Raw genomic sequence first — 24,334 nt, 5'->3', positions numbered from 1 at the left:
GCTTTGGGCAACAGCTGTACATCCAGGACTCTCTCTTCTCACCTGAGTATTCAAGTCCAGGGTCAGCCCAAGGTCCACCAGCTTTTCCTCAGCTCAGCCATGGTCTCATGGTACAGGACATCCAAGCCCATGGACACAGGGCCAGGCCTCCTCTGGGCTGCCCAGCATTCCCCAGGATGCCTAGCACTCACAAGTTTCTGGCATGAGGTGCCCTTGGGGTGTCTGAGGTCCTATTCCCCTAGGAGGGGATGCTCCCAGAAGCTATCTCAGGTGTGGCTTATGGGAGTCTTCCCCAGAGCCCCCTAAAGGCACAGGAAGAACTGAAGAAAACTGGGTGATGAAGGCAAACAAGGAGAGGGGAAGAAAAGGTATTTATAAGCTATCAAGATGCAAGCGTGACCACCCATATTTTATAGGGGAAATAAAAGGTACCAGGAAGGGGCAAGGGCCTGGCTTTTAAAATACAACAGGAACACCTCCATTGCCCCCCAGTTACCCTGCTTCCATCGACCACAGAGGGGTTCAACTATGACAGAGGAGGAACACTGGTGTGGGGTGTTATTGATGGGGGACACATGGTTGGGTGGGAGTTATCCAGAGCATGTATATAGGGTATATAAAAATGTTCAGATATTCATTGAGTATTTTCATAGTAGTTATAGTTACAAATGACAACTGAGGGAGTGCTAGTTCCTAGCCAGGGGGGCTCTGTCACATTTCCCAATGGAATAGCAACAATCCCCTAAGTGCAAGGGCAAAGACCAGTGAAAAAGGATGGTCTAATGATGAGCCCTTGATACTGATGACTATGCTTATGAACCTGTGTGCCTGAAATTTCAACTAGGCCTAGAGCTGCAGGGTGCCTAAGAGTTACTTCCTGAGAGCTTCCATGTTGCTCAAATGTGGCCACTCTAAGCCAAACTCAGCATGTAAATGCATTACATTTCCCCTAGCATGGGATATCACTCCCAGGGATGAGCCTCCCTGGTACTGGGGGATTTCTATCAATCACTGACTGGTGATTCAACTAGAAAAAGACCTTGAATAAGAGGGGGAAATGGTAAACACAAATGAGTTTATATGGCTAAGAGTCTTCAAAAAAGAGTTGGGAGGTCATCAGAAGTGTTGTGCTTACACATGCCTCAGCAGAATCCCAGAGACAGCCAAAGTAGATGTAAACCCAGGTACTGGTACTGGTGCTTCTGAGGGCTACTGAGACACACAGGTTCTACAGTCAAGACAGATGGCTCTGGAATTTGGTACCTTGTCAGTGGGCCTTACTTTGCAATTTGGGTTTGAGTGTGATGGAGTTGGACTCAGATGTGACCTGTCTACACATGCCTCTTCTGTTACTATTACTAGACCTGTGGTTGACACTAGGCTTGGTGTATACTCAAGAGACTTGAATCTCTGGACTGGCTATGTGCCAGCTGGACCCTGAGCCTCAGCAGAGTTGCAACTCCTACTCTCTGGTTTGTTGGACTTACCCAGGTCAGCTAACAGGGAGGTGAAGATGGTCAACCACGACACAAGGGAACCAAGAGTCACCTACATCTGCAAGCAGGAGAATTGCATCCAATGTGTAATCTAAGCCTTCTCTTGCTATAGAAGTGGAGTGGACATCACCATCCCAGGATCCACAGAATAGAGGAATAAAATATGGGTTAGAGTTTACTTACGGGTATTCTACTATAGAACTATTGTGACTAGTAATGGAAGAAATTGTAGCATTTATGTGGAGAAAGTGGCCATGGTAGTTGCTGAGGGTAGAGAAAGGGAAGAAGAGATGTGTTGTGGAGGCATATTTAGGACTTGAAGTTGTCTTAATGATATTGCAGGGACAGATACTGGACTTTATATATCCTGCCATAACCCACTGAAAGTACTGGGGAAGAGTATAAACTACAATGTAAACTATAATCCATGCAGTGCAGCAGTACTCCAAAATGTATTCACCAAATGCAATTAATGTGCCAAAATGATGAAAGACATTGTTGATGTGGGAGGAGTGGGGCGTGTGGGGTATATTTGTATATTTTTAATGTATTTTTATATTTTTATATTTATTTTTTAATGTAATATTTTTTATCTTCAAAAAAAAAAACAATTAAAAAAATACAACAGAAAGGACAGGCAGGTTCTTCCACAAAGCAAAGTGAGAGCAGACACGTGACAGCTGTCCCAAGTTTGGACATCAGTTTGGTCAACATGCTCATTGAAAAGAAAATGCATCTGAGTTTCTTGTACAATGAAGACGAAATATAATATTCACCTTTTTCCAAGCTAGATGTTAAAGGATAGAAAGATGCATTAGATGTGGGCAGACCTGCTCTCAAATCTTGGCTCTTCTGCTTAACTCTGAGTCTCCTTAAACCTCACTTAAACTTGTCTGAGTTTCCTTATATATAAATTACTTAAAAAAATTCCTGAATTTTTATAAGCCTTAAATGGAATAATATATCTAAAGTGTCCAACTCAGTTTCTGAAACATAAGGATCACTTAATAAAGGTGATTTTCTATCCTTCTCCCATCCTGTTCCTTTCAAAGTCCTTTATTCTGAGGATCAAGGCTCTAGTGTCTAGAGAAGAGTCGCATGTCTGACTATAAGCCACAGTGATAGGGACAAGGGCATAAGTTGTGGGCAAATACACTCTGATGGGGCCAGCGAAGTGGTGGCCCCTGGAAGGAGTTCCCAGCAGAGATGTAATCCCAGTTTGGGATTCATGGAAATCTTCTTGGAATGGCAAAGTCCCAGGAAGCCAGTCTCCTTTGGGGAGTCCTGCTCAGTCTGGTTGCAGCTTCGCCTTGGGCTGCTTCTCATCTTATCTCACCACATTCTGCAAGCTGTGGTCCAAATGGGACAGCTTCTGTGACATCTTCTCCTAGGTAGAATCAAGTCCCTGTGGCTTTGTGCCCCTTATTACATGCACACAGCTGCAATCCTTCGGTCCTCTGCTCTGTGATTTGCTATTTCTGCATATATAATTAAGAAAAGCTTGTGGCTTATCAGACAGGGACTGTTTCCATCTCCATGCTCTCCCAGCACCTGACAAGGTTCAGGTGCGTTGTGGCCATACTGGCTGAAAGAACAAACCAACTAGGCAAAAACAACATACTTCCAGCACTTATCCACATACAGGAGCTCCAAAAACAGATCCTGTGTCTTCACCAGAGACACATAAATCATTGAAGATCTAACATTAGGCTCTGATTGGGCAAAAGAATTGTCTAAATTCATCCATTTATTAGCCAGTCAACAAACACCGATCCAGTGCCTTCCATGTCCTATGTACTATTCAGCATTGTGCATCCAGGGGTAAATAAGAGTCAGTCTTTTCCCTCCCAGAGTCGATGCTCTAGTGCTTGAACCAGGTGTCAAATAAATAAATACATGCAAATATGTAATTACAAACTGAGATTAGTGTGGCTTTCTACAAGTGGGAATAATGGGAATAATTAAGGCTCATTTAGATGGAGGGTGAAGAACCTCAAGACAAGAGCCATACTCTAATAATGGAATGGAAGGCTACCATACATAGAGACCCATATGATTCAGGCTCAGTTTTTTAGAGGTAGGCTTTTGGTCCTACATAACTCCAACTCTGTGGGAAGAAAAGTCACCTTCTCTCCCCCAGGGGATTGGAAGGTGGGAGTACTGCTCATCCATCCACATGGAAGGTGGGGATACTGCATTTTTACTCAGTGCTGGCTTTGACTATTCCAGGTACTGGAAACGTTGAGTCAAAAAATTTAGTAGCTTCTTTAATTTTTCTTCCACACTAGATGCTGGAAGTTTGAACTGCCAGAATGTCAGTCAAGAGAAAGTGTCAGACACTCACAATGACATGCAGACTTGCCAAAGCTTGTCTTCCACACAGCTCTGCATCTATCCATTTATCCAGGTTTACCCTATCTCAGGTTGAGTCAGAAATTAAAGTCCAAGGCTATACTAAGAGAAAGAAGTTGAACAAGCAAAAACCCTGGGGCCAGCTCTGGCCATAACACGGTGTCTGCTTTTAAATGGCTATGAGCACTCGGGAAAAGTCATTTAGCCTGTCTACTCCTCAGTTCTTCATCTGTAAAATGGCTTTGATAAAGCTGGTATCCTAGAGCTGTCATGAGGGCTAAATGCAATTTAGTACTCAAAGTGCCAGTCTTGAGTCCAACACAGATTGTGTTACTACCAAATTAAGATATTGAAAGCATCCTGGTGTTTATAAACAGACTTGTTTTAACCAACATATAAAGTGTGTCCTTCTTTTTCACTTGAACTTTTAAGACTGGGACTCTATCATTCACTGACCACTGTGCAGATGATAAAAGGAGATGGAGAGGAATGACATACTCCAAGCAGATGAAAAATCATGTTTAGCAGTTTGATATAATTGATGAATTCCAAAAAGAAATATTGGGTTGTGCTTGTAATCTGATCTCTACCTGCATTGAGTTATGAAAAGGCACAGCGAAGAACAGAGTTGAAGGTTTCTGATGTTGGAGTTTTGATGTTGGAGTCTGTTGCTGAAGACTTAAGCTGGAGCTCTGGGAAGTCAGTACTCAGAGGAAAGAGAAGCCAGCCCCAGAAAGGAAGGAACCTTGAACCCAGAGGAAAGCAAGCCCCATTAACATAGGAACCCAGGAAGCCTGAACCCTTGCATACATAGGCAGCCATCTTGCTCCAAATAGACTTTGGTGAGGGAAGTAACTTATGCTTTATGGCCTGGTATCTGTAAGCTCCTATCACAAGTAAATACCCTTTATAATGCCCAGCAGATTTCTGGTATTTTGCATCAGCACCCCTTTGGCTGACTAATAGAAGAGCTAAGGCCAATGTTCTTGGTTACTAGATATGCCTCTAGAATCCCACATGGAGAGCTCAACAACAAAGTTCTAAGCCTTCCTGGATTTATCCTCAAGACGGGCTCAACTTCAGAACATATACAGAGGAAGATCTTTAGTTACCCATCTGAAATCATCCTTCTTATCTTCAGATGATTCTAGCATTAGAGGCTGCTCCTCCTGCATCTTGGAAGGCATCAGGATACCTCAAAAAGAAAAATGATGTTAACCAGAAAGGGCATCTTGTTCCCTATTGAGCCCTAAAATCCTGCATGACTTTAGGCACAAGAATTGGCTCTACTGTACCTTAGTGTTCTCATCTTTGAATTGGGAATAATGTTAAGTCTTCCCTTAAGGACTAAATGGGAGAGAGTGTTGGGTGCTTAATAAATTCTCCCACCATACTGGCTTCTGACGTGGTGATTTTTGTCCTAGGCCATGTGATTTGAATTCAGAGAAAACCTCACCTTCTAGAGCAGCAGAATTTCTTAAACTTTAATAAGCATAGGAACCACTTGTAAGGGTGGGGGTTCTTGTTAACATGTAGTTTTTGATTCAGTAAGTCTTGCGGTGGGTCCTGGGGTCCCGCATTTCTAGCAAGGTCTCAGGTGATGTGGATTCTGCTGGTCTGTAGATCACACTTTGAGTAACAAGGTGTTAGTGGACTCCATGAATGAAGGAAGTAAATGAGCTGACATGGGTTTGGTTTGCCTTCATTGCACACAGCCCCTGATCTACCCATGCACACAAGCGCAGACATGCACCTGCAGACACACATATGTCGATGGATGCATACCCATGTGCACACTCATCCCCTCACAGCATCACACTCACCCACACTTCCTCTCAGGGGAATGTCCTTTGCCATCTTGGTTTTTCTTAATAGGTTCTACAAGGGAGTTCCTGGGGTCACCCTCCCTGGGTCTTGGACTGAATCCAACTCAAAGTCCACCTCCCTCTGCCCCCACTCCTTTATTCCACCTTAAGTGATGATGTGGAACCTACGACAATGGAGAGGTAAGAAAATCCCAACGCACCTTGGCAGTGAGGATTGAACAGCCAAGAAAGGGATGTGCTGGTCATTTCTATGTGTCTGGTATGGTTGAGGAAGAGAAAACTCACTGTCCCACAGTCACTACCTGAGCTCTTGGTTCACTATGGCACAAGTCAGCTGTGTGTTCTTGGGCAGACCCTACCCCTCCCTGGTCCCTAGTTTCCACCTCTGTAATAATAATAGATTTTTTTGTAACAGAAGCTACAGTTGATTGAGCACTTACCCTAAGCACCATGCAAAATAGCTGATGAACTCCTTCCACCTAGCCAACATCCCTGTCAGGGGCAGGGCCCCATTAAACAGGTGAGGAAAGTGAACCACAGAGCCCTGGAGTTTCCCTGCCCTTGTCCAGGCCATGCATGCCCGCCAGCTGCAGCCAGATCTCAGCCTCCTCGACTGATCACAAAATCACCCCTCCTCCACCCCACCATCCCTTTCCTGCAGGGCTTTTGTTGGTTGGTTTTTAGTGCTGTTTTCTTTGTATTCCTTTCTTGTTTATACTGTGTTTTCTTCCCCTTCCTCTCCTCTTCCCCATGTGGGCTCTTTGTTTTGTTGCTCTCCTTTTGCCTCCAGCTCCATCATCCTGGTGGTCCTATGGTTTAGGGCAATGAATCTACCCTAAGGTGAATATAGCACCCACAGTTCCCCTGACAGTGGAGAGATGAAGTGCCTCAAGGGAGAGTGAGCAGCTCACCTGGGGAAGTCCAGAGAACCGTCCAGGGATGGTTGATGAGCTGCCACAAGGTTGATGCATTCAATCACCATGTGCTCAGAACTGCCAGAATCTTAGCTAGCCAACCCTGGGCCACTCTCTGCAAGCTTGCTGGCCTCTAGGGCTTCTACACAAACCTTTTCCTCCAGCCCTTGTAGCAGCCCTACTATGTGGATCTAGTGCCCATCTCACAGAATTGGAGCCCAAGCCCTGGAGCAGTATGGAGGTCAGCCTAAGGTCAGCCAGGGGTGAGTGGTGGGCTCAGGAGTGGAACTACCTCTGGGTGACTCTTTCTGCTACGTGACATTACCTCCCCTCTTATAAAGAGAAAAAGAAAAAAGAAATAGTGAAAAAAGTGATATGATCCCTATGTGAAAATCAGGTGATAGTTAGGGAGAACAAAGGTGTTATTTCAAAGATGGTGAACTGACCAGAGCATGCAAAGCAGCTTGACCCACCCATAGGGAATGCACTAGGGTCTTGCCACAAAAGCCCAGCATCACCAAACCATCTACAGCGGCTTCCCCAAGTGAATGCTGTGGTGGAAAACGGGCTGCAGATCTGTGTACCTAACTGATAATCCTTTACACATGGCAGGGTCATGCATGTGCTCACCCACGCTCACAACGCACAGTAGGGTGCTGGGCTCATGTTACTTCATTGCACCGAGTCTTCTCAATGCTGGTACTTGTAGTGCGCGGTCATCTGGTTGCCCAAACTCACCCCCTAACCGTATTCCTACAGAGGACCAGGCCTGGTTTCCCGTGGGTCTCTCCGTGGTACTCACTCTGGGAAGCTCATCGAGCACAGTCGTTTAAGTGCCCCTTGTGACTTGACGTCATGCTTACACCCCTCCCTTCCGTAGCAGACTTCTTAGCTCAGACTGGTTTCCCAACCAGCAGTCAGCTGTAGGTTGGGTAAAGGGATTGCTGTCCGGAACCAGAGGGCTCTGGGATGAAGTGTTCATAAGGTGATGTGGCTACGCAGGGTCTGCTCCCTCCAGCTCACTCCAGGAGTGATGAGAGCCACTCGGGTCTCCCCAACGGTCTCTTTGGCTTCTTCTCCTTTCTATTTTGCCTCATCATTCTGCTCCAGCGGTATGGTTTTCCTTACAATCCCCTAATTGAGTCATGCCGTTTTTAGGTTTTTGTGCCATTATTCACCCCTCCTTTCTGCCTGGAATGCCATCTGTTCATTTTAAAAAGCAGCGTAAGTTTCCCCTTGATAGCGACAATGTTGCTTGCCCCACCACAGTCCATCTTTTGCCCCAAGAGATGACCCATTCTCCTCCCACCACTGTGGAGTACATCCTAGCCCTTATCCACCTCGATTATGATGCTCTTCCTGGAATGGAGCCCCCTCTGTGCTCATGAATTCCTAGACTTGATAGACAGTGCCTAGTCTACATGGAGAGGCTTCCATGGAGGCTGATGAATGAATGAATGAATGAATGAATGAATGAATGGAAAGGACAATGAATAACAACTTCTAGACAGTCCAGAAGCCTTAGCTGAAGGGCTTATGGGAACGCCTCGGTCGGCAAGGGTCCATACATCTTGAGCAGCCCTCCTTCGAGGGCTGGGTCCCTGCAGGAGACTGTACCTGGGAGTGCCCTACAGCCTCCACCTCCTCCCCTCCTCTTCGGCTGCAAATGTACCCAGCAAGAAACCAGCCAGAGAAACCCCAGCCTCTGCTAATGCACAGCCAGGTGGGCTTTACTGGAGAGTGTTTTATCTGGAGAGCAGCTATCTTTCCCATGATCCTTCTCAGCACATGGTTTCCTTCACTGGCTGTTGAGTGTTCAGCTGCAGCAGCACAAGGGTTAAGTGCACAGGCTGTGGAGTCAGACTCCTTTAGTTCAAGTCCCACCTCCACCACCTTTCAGCTGCCTGACGTTGACTATACTATGTAAGTGCTCAGAGACTCAGTTTCCTCATCTGTAAAATAAGCAAAAATCACAACACCTACCTCTCAGGGTTGTGGCAACTCTCAAATGCACTGATTCATGGAATGTGACTGGTGCATAGTAAATGTGCACTATGTGTGGTTTCTTAGTAGGGCTGGAGAAGTACTGACCACTGTTGTGTCTAGCACTTCAGCACATTGACATTCACCCCTGAGGCCCCAAGCAGAAGACCCAGCCACACCATGCCACAGTCCTGCCCTACAGAACTGGCATAACCTAGACAGCTGAATTAATTCATGAAAAGTGCTTGGCACACAGGTTCTGCAAATAATGTCACTGTTGATTATCAGTATTCCCTGCCAATGAGTCTTGACCTAATCTCTGAGATGTCTGTGATCCAGCCGCTAGTCCCTGAGGATGCTCAAACAGCAAGTCCAATGGTCGATCACCCTGAGACACCCTGTTTGCTTCAAGGGCCTCAGGTGATTTCAGTGGGCTTCAGATAGGTAAGGATCTGATAAGTTCAGCACAGAACACTTTTGCCTCCAGTGTGGGCCAAGCATCTTTTATTTTTATTATTTTTTTCATACAATGTCTGTTGACCTTGTACAGAAATAGGGCTTTATGTGCCTGGCAATATTTCTCTTTCTGATTTAGTGAACCTTTCCCTGAACTCTGCCTGGATTGCACAATGCTCATTTATCCTTGAATGTGGAGCAGGGAGAAGGAAGAAAAGGGATGGCTCAGCTTATTAGCAATAGTGACAGCTTTCTAGGTCCTATAAATATTTGCACACAAACACTCACTACAATTGTTAGACGTTGGCATTCATAGCTCTAATTTACTGGTGAAGTGACTGTGCTCAGAGAGGCTGTGTGATTTGATGAGAGTCACAGAGCTAGCAAGTGATGGAATGGTGACATATATCTCAGGTGTCTCAACTGAGAACCAATGCTCTTTTAAATATTAAAAAATATCTTGGGGAGAAGATGTAGCTCAAGTGATTGAGAACCTGCTTTCCATGTATGAGGTCCCAGGTTCAATTCCCGGTCCCTCTTGAAAAAACAAAACAAAAACAAAACAAACAAAAAAGCCCAACTCTCATTGGGGAGCAGATACAGCTTGGTAGTTGAGCACCTATTTCCCATGTACTAGGTCCTGGGTTCAATCCCTGGTACCTCCTAAAAAAATAAAAAATTGTCTTTAAAACTTAAGCATTCCAGGCAATTTATAAATTGTGAGTTGCCTTATTTATATACTTAGAAGTCAAACAATTTCTAAGATGTTATAGGCAATGGAAATAAACCTAACTTGGCCACAGAGAGGGACACTGTGCAGGTGGCAATCGGACACGTAGGTAGAAGCAGGAGCTGTGTCCCCTCTCCCGAAGGGAGCAGTGGCCTAGGAGCTGGAAGTTTCCCCATTGCCAAGGGAAGAAGGTGTCAGGAGTTTCGGCACATGGGCTGTTTGCCTCTCCTGAAAAGAACAGCGCTGTGTCAGAGTCTGCTGGGGTTTTGCAGAGCCCAGATAGAGACAAGAGTTGCCGCACAACCCATAGGAGGAAAATTAAGCAAACTAAAACCTTTCTCTGAGAGCACAGCTTCCATAGAAAGATTGCCACTTGGTTGTCTGTTGGCACCTCTCCGTGAGGGCAGGTTTCCACCAGAAGCCACCAGAGCCTGCCCCGCCCCCCCCCTCCCGTCTCTGCCCTAGCCCTGCTGGGGATCTCCAAAGAACACAAAGCACAGGGTCACCGCACTCCCTGCCCATGACCCCCCCAAAAGAACTTCGTATTCTCTGGGTCTTGAGAAGCAAATATCTTGGTTTGTATGAGCTGTTTTGTGTCGTGTCGCTCTTTGCGGTTGTGCTGCTGTCGTTTCTTCCTTACTGGAAAGAGAAAGTTACCGTTTGTTCCTCAAAACAAGTCTCTTCTCCATCTGGAATCAATGGGGGGGGAGCCCCCTGAGGACTGGCTGATGTTTATAAGATCTTAATCCTGGGGGGCGGGGAACGGGCTGGCTTAGGAGGCTGGTAATGGGATAAGAAACCTCTCCTCTCCAGGGCACCAGCTGGAACCCAGCCCAGGCTGTTAATGACGGGAAGTTTCCTGCTAACGGGAGGCTCACTCTGTGAAATGAGTTGGCGAGCGAAGTCCAAGGTGGCTTCTGCTCCACCACCCCCCATTGCAGTTTCTGCTTCAATGTCAAGGATTTTTGCATCAATGTCAAGGAGGAGCTGGGTCTCGGGGATGAGCCAGCCATTACAGGGTTGGCATGGCAGGGAAGCAGGAGAAGGAGGGGCAGCATCCTCAGGAGAGCCAGTGTGCAAGTGTCGCCGTGGCAGCTGCATGCCAGGCCTGGCGAGGACAGCATGCAATTTGGTTTAACGTGCACAACGGCCGCTGGAAGCTGGTGTAGCCGAGGAAATTGAGGAGCTTGACTGGAGCACCTGAGTCTGCAGAGGTAGAGGGACATTCTGCTAAAGCATCTAGTCTTTTCAGTACTTGCCAATGAATGCCCACAGTGGAAATGGACATGTACACACACACACATATACACACACACACACACATTGCTGTCATCAATAGCAGTAGTCAACCCTTGCCACAAAGGACACATTCACTGCCATAAAATGAATTTGAGGTCATGGCCTAGACCAGGGGTCAACAAACATTTTCTGTAAGGGCCAAATAGTCAATATTTTCTGATTTGCTGGCAACACAGGCTGTGCCAGGACTTATAAACTGCCTTAATCAGAGGAAAGCAGCTACAAAGAAAAATAAACAAAAGAGCTTGACTGCGTTCCAATCAAGTCTTATTTAGATACAGGTGATAGTGTGGGTTTGTTGTTGATGCCTAATTTAGATGATTCCTTCTTCCAGAAGAAGAAATCAAGAATGGCTTCCTGGAGGAGGAGCCATTAATGCGAGGCCTCAAGGAACACATGATATTTGGAATCTGGCATTGGGAGAAGGTGTGGATATTGTAAAAGAGACCATAATGAACAAAAGCATGGGGCAGGAGAGTACCAAATGAACCTAGAAATGGGGAAGGGGCCAGTGTGGGAGGAGAGGTACACAGGGGCAGCAAGAGGTGGTGGAGAATTTGCCAGAGAGGAAGGATAACTGGCTGAGGCAGGACCTGAGTGCAGCCAAAGCATGGAAGAATGGTTAATTAGGCTCCCCGTTTTTAAATATTTTAAATCTTTGACCCAAAAAAGAGCTCAGAACTTGAGCCTCTAGTGGTTTGAAATTGGTTTGGAACATGAATAGTAAGTCACATCACAGAACCAGAGGTGAAGATGTGCTTCTGAAAGCAGATGACCAAGAGCAACTGGCTGTAGAACCAGGGCGATGGACACCCAGTGGAGAGAGAAGCAACAGGGCAGAAAGATGTAGACTCTAGAATTAGGCTGGCCTTGTTGAGAAATGGTACCCCTAGCTGTGTGGCCTGGCTCAAGTTTCTTAACTTCCCTGAACTTGAGCTTTGTCCCGTAGGCTCGGGCTAATGACATGTCCCACTTGAGAATGCAGTGAAGATCCCAGGACATGGTACCCATGGCATATGCAATACATGTTGGGGACATAGTAGGAGTTTGGCAAAGGATCTTTCCCAAGATCAAAGAAGGTGCTCATTTCAGAGCAGGTGCTATTGAATAGCTGTCATGATTTCAAGGCCAGAACACTCTACCTTTAACTCGGGTGTCTGGAAGGGGTTGCTTGGCCATGAGAGCAATTCCATTTTACTTGGGAACCAGAAAAGGCAGAGGCTGCATGGCCACTTCCTATACACCAGCTTTGTGTCCTTTCTCCAGCACCCCAGACCCTGCCTTTCTCTCATCCTTTGCATGTGCTCTTCCCACTGCCAGGCATCCCTGTCGTTTCTTTTTCCCTCTGCAACTTTGCATGACCCAGTTCAAGGAATGCTTTCTTAGTGGAGAGTCTTCTGGTCTCACCTCTGTCACTACTGTAGACACCTCTAATGTCATTGGCTATGGACACAGATAAAGCCTGAGTCTCTCAAGGGCAAGCTTTCATTACCTTTTAACAATAGCCACCGACACTCCCCTGGTTTTGCACATAGTAGATACAAATAATTGCACAGATAGAATAATTAACCCAATTAAAGAGAAAATGGCCACCATCTCTTGATTGTATGTCTCTTGATTGAATGCTTGAATGACCCCAGGATTGTGCTTGTGATTTACATTATAACCAAACATTTTCAACACCCAAGTTAGAGGGAACATTTGTGCTATTGACCAGAGAGGCTCTCGGTGGCATAGTGGTTATCACAAAACTTGCACCTTTTAGAAACGTAGACCTTGAAGCACACAGTCTCCCTTGATTGGATTTGGATAGAAAAGACATGCAAATAGGCATGTTGAACAGAGCTGTGTTCACTTGGAGGTACCATTTTTCTCAAGGTCCTTGGAGTTCATTGTGTCAACCATGGCTCCTTGGGCACCTTTTGATTGCACAGTCAGCTAGCAGACCTGACAGGACTGAATTTCCCTCGCATTTGAGGACTCCCTGGCAATGAAGAAGCTGAAAATGGAGACAACTTCCAAATACATAAATTTGCATGACATGGGAACAATAGTGCCATACATGAACCAAGGGGAAGCAGGGGTGATGGCTCCAAGTGTACAGTTTTCATCCTGCATTTGAGTCACTGCAAAGAATCTCTTCGTCTACCAGGAACACAGTGCCACTCATTGTGCAGTCTATCCGCTATACACTGAAGGGGAGATCACCGAGGCACTGGCCTGGGTAGCAGCGGCTGATAGCAAGAACCATAGCATCTATGTGATGAAATACTGTGATCGACAAAACAATGGCTCCCTAAATATGTCCAAGTCCTAATCCCCATATTGGCCTTACATGGATAAAAGGACTTTCAGGTGAAGGACCTGATGATGGGGAGATCACCCTGGATTATCCAGCTGGATCTGATTCACTTACATGGATCCTTAAAATCAGTGAAACTTTCCAGGCTGATTTAGAGTCAGAGGGATGCAATGTTGCTGGTTTTGAAGATGTAGGAAGAGGTCTTGAGCTAGGACTGCAGACAGCATTCTAGAACCTGGAAAAGGCAAGGAACATGATACAGCCCTGCCGATACCTCAATTTGAGTCCAGTGGGAGTCTGTTAGACATCTTTTTTATAGAACGGTAAGATAATAAATTTATGTGGTTTTAAACTACCAACTTGGTGGTCATTTGTTATGACAACAATAGAAAATTAATACAAATATTTGCTCTTTGCCTTCCTCCACAAAAAACAAAAACAGAAACAACAATGAAATGCAACATGGACATGAAAGAGTAGGTGGCTCAGCTTAGCCACCATCGTTAAGTGCCATGCTGCCTACAGCCCAAAACGCCTTTGATTTGGGGGAAACTTTTCAAAAGGGAAAAATGAAGGGAAGTCATTCAGGGACAGACATGAGGATAACTGTGTATAACTTGGGTTGTTTTGAAGACCATATAGGATGATGAATCTATTTGTTTATGTATTATCTATTGCCCTGGAACCTAATAGGTGCCCAAGAAATTCTATTTATATTATTTTTATTATTTTGCGATTACTATTTCCCTTGACAGTTTGAATTTTTAAAAGAATTATTAAAGTGATATATATATATATAAAAGCCAAAAGTTGATGGGTAGATTATAAAAAAAAGCGTTCACTTTTCTACCCAGTCCATATCCCAGATTCCTGCTTTATATTTGCATAGCTGTTTCTAGAGTATTTACCTTTATTTTTCTAATTAACATCCTTTTATGACTGCTATCTCCTGTTTTTCTCTTTTCAACATAATTAACTTCCTATTATGGATATGATTTAGCTCTCCTAACCACCTCTCCTCATATCCACACACATTTCTTCCCATGTTGTCATAACATAATTTTTTGTAAGTCAGAAGTTTTTGGACAAGTCAAATACTGAGACACATAATGTAATATAATTATATATTCTTGATGGTGACACTATTTCCCCTGAAGTAAATAATAATCATTATTACTCTTTGATTTATTTAATTTTCTATGTAGTGATTATTTTTCAAGAGTTTCATCACAGAATTGTAAGACAACTTTCAATATAGCCCAGTACTGATAACTTATTAGTATCTATTTTTTTCTCAGAGATATTCACACTTCTCTGATCGAGCTGGTTGTTCTCTAGGCTGGTTCCTCAGCTTTGACATGGGAACTTTATAGAATTCTGATCTTGGGATTTCTTTTTCCCCTCTTTTTTGTTGAATTCCCTTTCTCCTGAATCTATGTCTTTGGCTTTTGGAGAAGAAATACTCTAGCAGCTTCCAAAAAGTGAAAAGATGAGAATTACATACTTTTGGACATTGTGTCTGAAAATATTTTTATTTTATCTTCATACTTGATTAATAGTCAAGATGGTGTATAATTTTAGGTTGAAAGGCCATTTCTTTCAATAAGAAAAGGATTGCCCTTCTGTTTCTTAACTTTCAGTACTATTATTGAGAAATCCAATGATCTGCAAGATTCTACTCATCTAATGATATTCTACAAATATCATTAAAATATTTATTTTTGTTCAGTTAGAGCATACGATGTTTTCTTTATTCTAGATATTCTGAAATCCACTCTAATGTGCCTTGGTATGGAGGCTTTTTTAGTATCTTTTGGGCACTAGGAGGAAAGGAGTAGCTTTCATAGTGGAAACTCATGTGTTTCATTGTTAAGAAAATTTCCTGTATTATATCTTGGGAAATTTTCCTCCTATCTGTTTTCTCTGTTCTTTCTTTTTCGAGGTGATATGGGACAAATATTGGGTTTCCTAGATTTAATCCACTTATCCATATTATCCCATTCCTTGAAATTTTGTTTGCTTTTCTGGGACATTTTCCTAACCTTATCTTCTAAACTTCCTAATGAACTTTCTTTGCAAATATCTCTATATCTCAATATCTAATATATATCTATATCTATATCTAGCTATCAAATCCAAGAGTTCCATCTTATTCTCTGCATATTCTTTTATTTCATCCTAATGTTTCTTGGATCCAATATTTTCTTTTATTTCTGGAATGAGAGTAATTACAGCTTTTTGAAATTTTCTTCTGGTCAGTGCAATGTCTGTACTCTGATTTTCATTTTTTATTTCTTTGTTTTGGTCACTGTGTTTTATTTTAGGGGTTTTTGTCAAATGTCTAGAGCTACTTGGTTATCCATTGCTATTTAAGGACAAGTCAGTAAATATCTAAATAGAAACTTTGTGTGCTTGAGTGGGTTTGTCCATTATAGAGCTTCACTGTCTCATAAACAGAAACCCCTCAAATATTAGTACCTGCTTCTTTTCTCTAAGGGCCAGTGAGTTTCTCCTGAGAGGATGTGCAGGGCTGATATTTTGGTTGCCAGTGTGATGGTACACACCTAATCACCCAGTTGCTATATACTGACTTACCCCTAGTCTTACCTGGGGGTTTCTCTGACTGAGCCACGTTTTGCTACATGGGGCAGGGCTTCTGAAGTTCTAATTCCTCCTTAAACAGACTTCAAAGCTAGTGTCCTGTTATCTGCTCTATCCTACACCCCGATTTTCAGAGGTACCTCATACCACCACCAATTTCTAAGGCTTTCCCAAGTTATTTGGGGCATATCAGCTTCAGTTGCCATTTGTTAATAGATTTCCATCTTCCAAACTTTGTGGCCATCTCTCTTCTGATATTGTTTATCTCTCCCTTTTCCCCTGTCCCTGGGTCTACACTTTTAAAATAATCTCTAAACTCTCATTTCAGTAAGGCTTTGGTAGATGGCAGACATATCTTATTTGTTTATTTCAGCATGTCTTTTTAGAAGTCAGAAAACCTCTTTATAGCAATTTGAAAGTCACTTACTAACTATTCATTATGTGGTAGATAATATACTAGACACTTCAGGGCATGCTGTCCAATAGATTTGTTTTCTGAGATAATGGAAAGGTTCTTTCTGTATTTTCCAATAAAGTAGCCTCTAATCATATGTGATGCTTGAACATGTGAAGTGTGGCTAGGAGGACTGAGGAAGGGAATTTTATTTAATTTTAATTACTTCAAATTTAAATAGCCATATGTGGCTGGTAGCTACTCTATTGAATAGTGCAAGTCTAGGAGATTCAGAGTTGACAAAGACACAATTTCTATCTGCAAGGAAGTCATGATCAAAACTAAAATGATTAAAAGATATTCAGTCAGGTAACTCTAACATTTAAAATGTAGTAAGAGCTGTTATGGAGGTTATGTGCTGGTATATGCGTTAGCAAAAGAATTTGTTTCAGTCGGAGTAATAAATAATGTCAGTAAAAATTCACTCTAGAAAGACATGGTCCATCAATTTTCTCTCTTAATGTGACCACCAACACCTTAATGCAAATAAATGTATTTATTGATGGAAAGAAAGAATTTGACTTATAGGATGTGGATACTATCCCCTACAGACCTTGATTCATTCCATCATATTAAGGAAAGTGGGACCATTACTTGAAGCAGAAGACTTTAATTACCATCTCTACCCCAGTCCACCAGCCAGATCCATCAAATACAGTTGACAATTTTAACAGTTTTAAAATGAGGTGAACGATTCTTCAAAGTCCAAGTGTTTGTTCTCTGATTTAACGTGAACCTACTATTTATAAGGCACTATACAAGACCACAGGCCTAGAGAAGTGGATGATATCCTGTCCTTGCTTTCAGTGGGTTTAGAGTCAGTTTTAGTTTGCAAAAGGGCTGCCAATTTTATCCCTTTTTATCCTTTTTCCTAAGCCTCTGTGTTTCCTTTTATATCAGACCCAACAGGAGGGCAGAGATTCAATATGAATCACACCCCACTAATATAATCCTGTTAAATGGGTCAAATGGATTAGTTTAAAACATACTATTTCTCTTTTTGGTATTCTTAAAATAATTTCAAACTGCCACAGGGGCTAATAGGGATGACATAGTATGGCAGTTTGAGATTATTTATGAATTCCAAAAAAGAGAGATTATGTTTGTATACTAATCTGTTCCTCTAAGCATGAGCCCCTTTGATTGTACTAGATGTCTACAACTGAGATGTCTTTGATTAAATTAAGCTTAGGGCTTTGATTTGACTAAGGCCACATGGGTTGCGTTTCCACCCCCTTAATCGGCTATATAAATGGACACTCACTCAAGAATACACACAGAAGAAGATACACAAGAAAAGGAGGAGAACTCCATAGACACAGAAGAGGAAGGCTGAGCCCTCTCAGAGATCTGTAACCATCTTGCTTCAACATGTGGCAACAGATTTTGGTGAGAAAGTAACTTTTATGGTACCTTGAGTTGGACTCTTTAGGGTCTTGTAACTGTAAGATTTTACCCCCAATAAATATCCTTTATAAAAGCCAACAGATTTCTGGTACTTTGTATTAGCACTCCTTTGGCTGACTAATACACATGATCAAGCAAATAAATCACAGCACTCTATAATGAGTTTATTAATAAAATTGTGAATAAGGTGTCTTACTTTGCAAAGGTAATTAATTTCATTAGTGACATCCTAGAGGATGGTTTTGAAGGGTAAATAGGAGTCTTCCAGATAGTTATTTAGAAGATCACCTAAGAGCAATAAGCAGCTTGGGAAAAGAATGGAATATAGTATGAGGTTGTCACTAACTAGCTAGAGGTAGGAATGTATGATAGAAGGAAGAGAGGGTCAGGAGGAAATCTGGAGCAATTGGTAGGACCATGCCATGGAGGGCTTACTGTCATGTTGAGAAATTAATTTGATTCTGTTGCTCGTATGGATCCATTGAATGTTTTAGAGTAGGGGAATAGTGTAGTGACAGCTGTTTTTGGTTTGGATAATATCTGGGAATGAATTAGGGGGGCAGGTAGACCAATATTTTAGGAATAAAACAAATAGAGACAGCCAGCAAGATGGTGGCAGAGTAAGAAGCTCCTAGAGTCACTATAGGGCAGTTAGTAATCACCCAGAGCTATCTAAAGCAGCTGTTGGGGGTTCCAGGAGACCAGAAGAGCATCCTGCAACATCCTTGAAGGAGTGGAAGGAATGAGAAGATTCATGAGTAGAGAGCTCCATGGCACGGAAGCCGGTGCCCATCCTCCATGGGCAGCACAAGCTGCTTCGGGAACTGTTCCGTGGCTGGAATCAGAAGCTCCACTTCCCAAAAAATGGGGGAGGAAGAGATGGTTAGACACCAACTTCAGCTATGGATTAGTAAACTCAGCTGGCTAAAGTATAATCCTAAGAACAGCTGAAGTTTGAATGTGTCCAAGTTGGAAAGAGGTTAGTGGCCACTATCTTAACTCTGTGCCTGGCATAAGAGGAAGCAGGGCAGACTGAAAATCATAGTGCTGGTAGAAACTGACTTTTTTCTATCCAGATCAGACTGCAGCTCCAGTATAAGCCCCAGCCCCACCTCTGGCAGGGGAGAAGCTTCCTCAGGCGCTATTCTGGGGCTGGAGTTGGAAGCTCCATTTTCTAAAAACAGGGGCAGGACAGATGGTTGGCCACTGGCTGCAGCTACTGGTTAGTAAATTCAGCTGGCTAAAGTATAACCCTAAGAACAGCTAAAGTTTGAACCTGTCCAAGTCAGAAAGAGACCCGTAGTCACCATTTTGACTTCACCCCAGCATGAGGGGAAGCCAGGATGACTGAAAATCACAGTGATGGTAGAGACTGTTTCTTTCACTCAGATCAGCCTGTAGCCCTAGCCTAGGCTTCAGCCCCACCTCTGTCAGGAAGGAAGCTGGTGGGATCTCCAACAGACTGTTTGGGTAATTGCAGGAACATTTGGCTGGCACAGGCTGAATAGTCAGAAGTCCACTGGGGTAACTGCGGTCATTTTGGACCTGCACAGCAGCTGCCCATACCTGTAGCTCCATCCCTGACCCAGGGAGGGGAGAAAGGGGTGCAAAGCTTCATCAGGTTATCTTGGCAACTACAGTCTAGGCCTGTTCAACTTGGATTATTATACACACTGTGACTCTGTCCTTACCCCTGGCAAAGGAGAAGGTTGAGAGAAGATTCATCAGTCCTTGGGGCAATGAGGGCAGCATGAGTCTCCATAGCTTGCAGCACAAACTACATCCTTGGCTCCTACTATACAACCAGTAAGAGAGAAAGAGCAAGAAATTCCTAAATTAAAGAGAGAAACTATACCCAGAATAAATACATTTAGTAAGCCAGATGCCAAGACACCAACAAAAAAATTACAATCCATACCAAGGCACGTGAATATATGGCCCAGTTAAAGGAAAAAGTTAAGCCTCCAGATGACATAAAGGAGTTGTGACAACTAATCATAGATGTTCAAACAAATCTCCTTAATAAATTCAATCAGATGGCTAAAGAGATTAAAGATATTAAAAAGACATTTGATAAGCACAAAGAAGAATTTGAAAGCATACATAGAAAAATAGCAGATTTATGGCAATGAAATGTGCAATAAATGAAATAAAAACTACACTGGAATCATATAATAGCAGATTTGAGGAGGCAGAATAAAGGATTGGTGAGCTTGAAAAAATGGCCTCTGAAAATAAACATACGGAATAACAATGAAAAAAAGAATGGGAAAAGATTAAACAAGTTCCCAGGGAACTAAATGTCAGCAAGAGACATGCAAACATACATGTCATGGTGTCCCAGAAGGAGAAGAGAAGGGAAAAGAGGCAGAAGGAATATTTGAAGAAATAATGGTAAAAAATTTCCCAACCCTATTGAAGGGCATAAATATATATGTCCAAGAAGCACAATATATGCCCATCCAAATAAATCTGAATAGACCAACTCCAAGACACATACTAATCAGAATGTCAAATGCCAAAGACAAAGAGACAATCTGAGAGCAGCAAGAGAAAAGTAATGCATAACATACAAGAGATATCCAATAAAATTAAGTGCTGATTTCTCATCAGAAACCATGGATACAAGAAGATAGTGGTATGATATATTTAAGATACTGCAAGAGAAAAACTTCCAGTCAAGAATAGTATATCCAGGAAGATTGCCTTTCAAAAAATGAGGTGAGTTTAGACTATTCACAGATAAACAGAAACTGAGAGAATTTGTAACCAAGAGACCAGTTTTGTAGGAATTACAAAAGGGTGTGCTACAATCTGAGAAGAAAAGACAGGAGAGAAAGGCTTGGAAGAGAGTCTAGAAAGAAGATTATATCACTAAACTTTTGACAAAAAATGTCATAAGAGTGGTGAAAATAAAATATGACAGCTAAAACTCCAATATTTTAGAATAAACTTAATGAATGATGTAAAGCACTTGTAATCAGAAAACTACAACTCATTGTTTAAAGAAATTTTAAAAAGACCTAAATAATTGGAAGAATATTCTATGCTCACAAGTTAGAAGACTAAATATAATTAAGATATCAATTCTACTCAAATTGATATACAGACTCAATGCAATCCCAATAAAAATTCCACCAGCACTTTTTAAATAAATGGAAAACATGATTATCAAATTTATTTGGAAGGGCAAGGTGTCCTGAATATCCAGAAACACCTTAAAAAGGAAAAGCGAAGTTGGAGGACTCTCACTTCCAGACTTTAAATTATATTACCTAGCCACAGTGGTAACAACAGCATGGTACTGGCATAAAGACAGACACACAGATCAATGGAACTGAATTGATGGTTCAGAAACAGACCCTCACATTTACAGACAAGTGATTTTTGACAAGCCTGTCAAACCCACCCAGCTTGGGCAGAACAGTCCATTCCACAAATGGTGCTGAGAGAACTGAATATCCATAGCCAAAAGAAGGAAAAAGGACCCCTATCTCAAACCGTATACAAAAAATAACTCAAAATTGATCAAAAACCTAAATACAAAAGCAAGAACCATAAAACTTCTAGAAAATAATGTAGGAAAATATCTCAAGACCTGATGTAGGTGACAGATTCTTAAAGGAGATAAGAGGAGGACTGAGATGAACTACTGATGCTTAATGCATGTAGATGTTTTAATTAACTTTTTGTAAAAGTGTGGAAATGTATAGAGTTTATGGTAACACATTATAGTGAGTAACAGCTGGTTTATAAATGAGAATGTGGCTGAAAAGGGTAGAGATGTAAATTCCAATAGGAAGGTTACTGAGAATTGTGGTTGATGGTACAGATGCAGGAGTGTTCTTTGTGAGCTAGAGTAGACATACATCGCTATTGCATGGTGGTGGGAATAAGGAGAATGAGGAGTGACTTATGGACTGTGGTTAACAGTAATAGTGTAATATTTGTGCATCTATGCCAAAAATGTACTGTGTTGATAATGGTGGAGTGTGAAAAAAGTGTGCCAAATATATGCTATGGACCTGGCAATAGTATGATGATATTATCTCATAATCTGTAACAAATATTCTGCCTCAGTGTGGTGTATTGATAGAGGGGTGTTGTACAGCAGTTCTGCACATGTGCTTGATTGTTTTGTAAGTTTCCAATTTCTGTCATAAAAATATATTTTAAAAAAATAATAAGATGGGCTGGGGAAAAAACCAGTCCAAATATAAGACAAGGGTTATAGATAGTAGTAAGATTTTGACAATATTCTTTCATAATTTGTAACAAATATCCCACAACAAAGCAAGGTGGTGGTGGTGGGTTGATGTGTGACACCCCTGTATGGTTATGCATGCATGCTTTGTAAGTTCACAACTTTTACTATACACTTATTGTTTATGTATGTTCATGTATAAATGATATAGTGGTAGTAGTAATAATAATAATAAAAATAATAATAGGCTGGGTTGGGGAAAATACACTAAATGTAAGATACTAGATACTTTGATTAGTAGTAATATTTTGAAGATGGTCTTAAATCATTAGTTAAAAATGTTTCACAACAATGCCAAGTGCTGGTGGTAGGGTGACATGAGGTATAAGAGCCATAAATGATGTTATGTATTTTTGTTTTATAAGTTCACAATTATTACTATACACTTATTGTTTATGTATGTTTATGTGTGAGTGGCATACTTCAATAAATTTAAACAAAAACAAGTAGACATCTTTGTGACTCTTTGACCACCACAAACAAATCATCAATAAGGTTATTTTCCAAAGACCTCCCCTTGCAGTTTCTTGAGCTTCCTGAGGCTTGCTGAATTCATCCCAAGGAAAAGGATCAAGTGATTTGTTTTTCTTTTTCTTAGGAGGCCTCTATCCCCACACCCTATGTCAGGACACCTAAATTACAGTATTATATTGAACAGGCACGGGACCAAACTTCTCAAGAGTCCCCTCAAATTGATGGCGTTTCCTAGGCACCAAACTGCCTTTGTAAGGAGGAGGAGACTGAAGTATTAAGCCTTATGTGTTTCAGTTTTTTCTCATCTGTTTTTGTTAACCACCTATGGGAATTCTCAGTGTCCCAATCATACAGATGAAGAAGCTGTGTTGCACATGGGGAGATCATCTGCCCAGGGTTCCATGGGTAGTAAGTAGCAGCCAAACCAGATTCCAAGGCAAACTCATGCCTTTCCCACTATGCCATGCTCTTCTTTTGGTTTTGTAGCAGATTTACTGGGGATGAATTGCTTGATTGATTACATCAACACTTGGAGCTAGAAACCATACCATCACCATTTCACACTTAGGAAAGTCTTCACACAGAGATGTGAGATACCTTGGTAAGATCATGCCATTCAGCAACAGGATTGGAGTTTGAACCTAGACAACCAAGTTCTAGAACATACTTTTCTTCTGGGCTCTACACCATCCTCTCTCTTCCTTACAAGTCTGTGATGGCTCATCATGCTTACAGAATAAAGTTCAAACTCCTTAACAGGCTTTGCTTGGCTCCATCATCTCTGGCTCATGCATCTCCATTCAGCCACATCTTCTGTCCCTGCACACCTCCCTTCTACCAAATGCCTTGCAGCAGGTACAGGATCCCCACACTCTTTTTGTTTGTTTTGTTTTGTTTTTGTTTTTGTTTTCCAGTAGCCTTTGCTTATGCTGGAGATCCTCAATCACTTACCTCACAGTTACCCCCCAACTGCCTGGGTATCATCCACTGATCACTGATCTTCCTAGACCTAGTAAGAATGTAAGCTCTGCCATGAAGACATTGTGGCCCTTCCTCCAGCAGCCAACCCTCTCCCCACTCCAAGATAGACTGGAATCTCTCATCAGACTTCTGGGGAGTCCAGTACATGCCTCCTCCTCTTTCTCATGCACATGACCTTTTTATTTTTTCTTGAGTATTTGTTCCTAGAGAGATTTGAGTATTACCCAAGAGAAGTATTTAAATTATAACATTGGATTAAGGTTTAAACCCGCATGGACATCTAGTTCAGGTACTTTGTGTGGAAGGGACTTAGGGACAAAGATTCCTGCTACCCAGAAGGTGAAGCTCAATAAGAAGATGTTCTTTATAGACCAAATTAACCAGATGCATTTTTCTGCATATATTAGTTATGAGTTAACTTTATTATCCTACCACAGTAAATAATAATAATAATAGTTTTTGTGATAGTGTTGGTGAAATTGGCTGGACAGGGTTTTTAAAATTATTTCTTTTTGTATTGTTCTATGCTTTTTATTTTTACAAACACTCCCCTTTCCCCTCCTTGCCCAGTAACCTCTAATCTGCTTCCTATCTCTGAGAATTTTCTGTTCCTAGTTATCTCTTAATAACTGATATCACACATTTTTCATCCTTACATTTCTTGCTTATTTCATTGAGTCTAAAGTTTTTAAGGTTCTTTCATGTTGCAGCATGTCTCATAATTTCAATTTTTTTTCTTATGACTGACTAATATTTCATTGTGTATGTGTTATATTTTGTTTATTCTTTGACTTG

Source organism: Dasypus novemcinctus, chromosome 3, assembly GCF_030445035.2.
Source record: "Dasypus novemcinctus isolate mDasNov1 chromosome 3, mDasNov1.1.hap2, whole genome shotgun sequence".
Classification (NCBI taxonomy): domain Eukaryota; kingdom Metazoa; phylum Chordata; class Mammalia; order Cingulata; family Dasypodidae; genus Dasypus; species Dasypus novemcinctus.
This window is presented reverse-complemented; position numbering follows the sequence as displayed.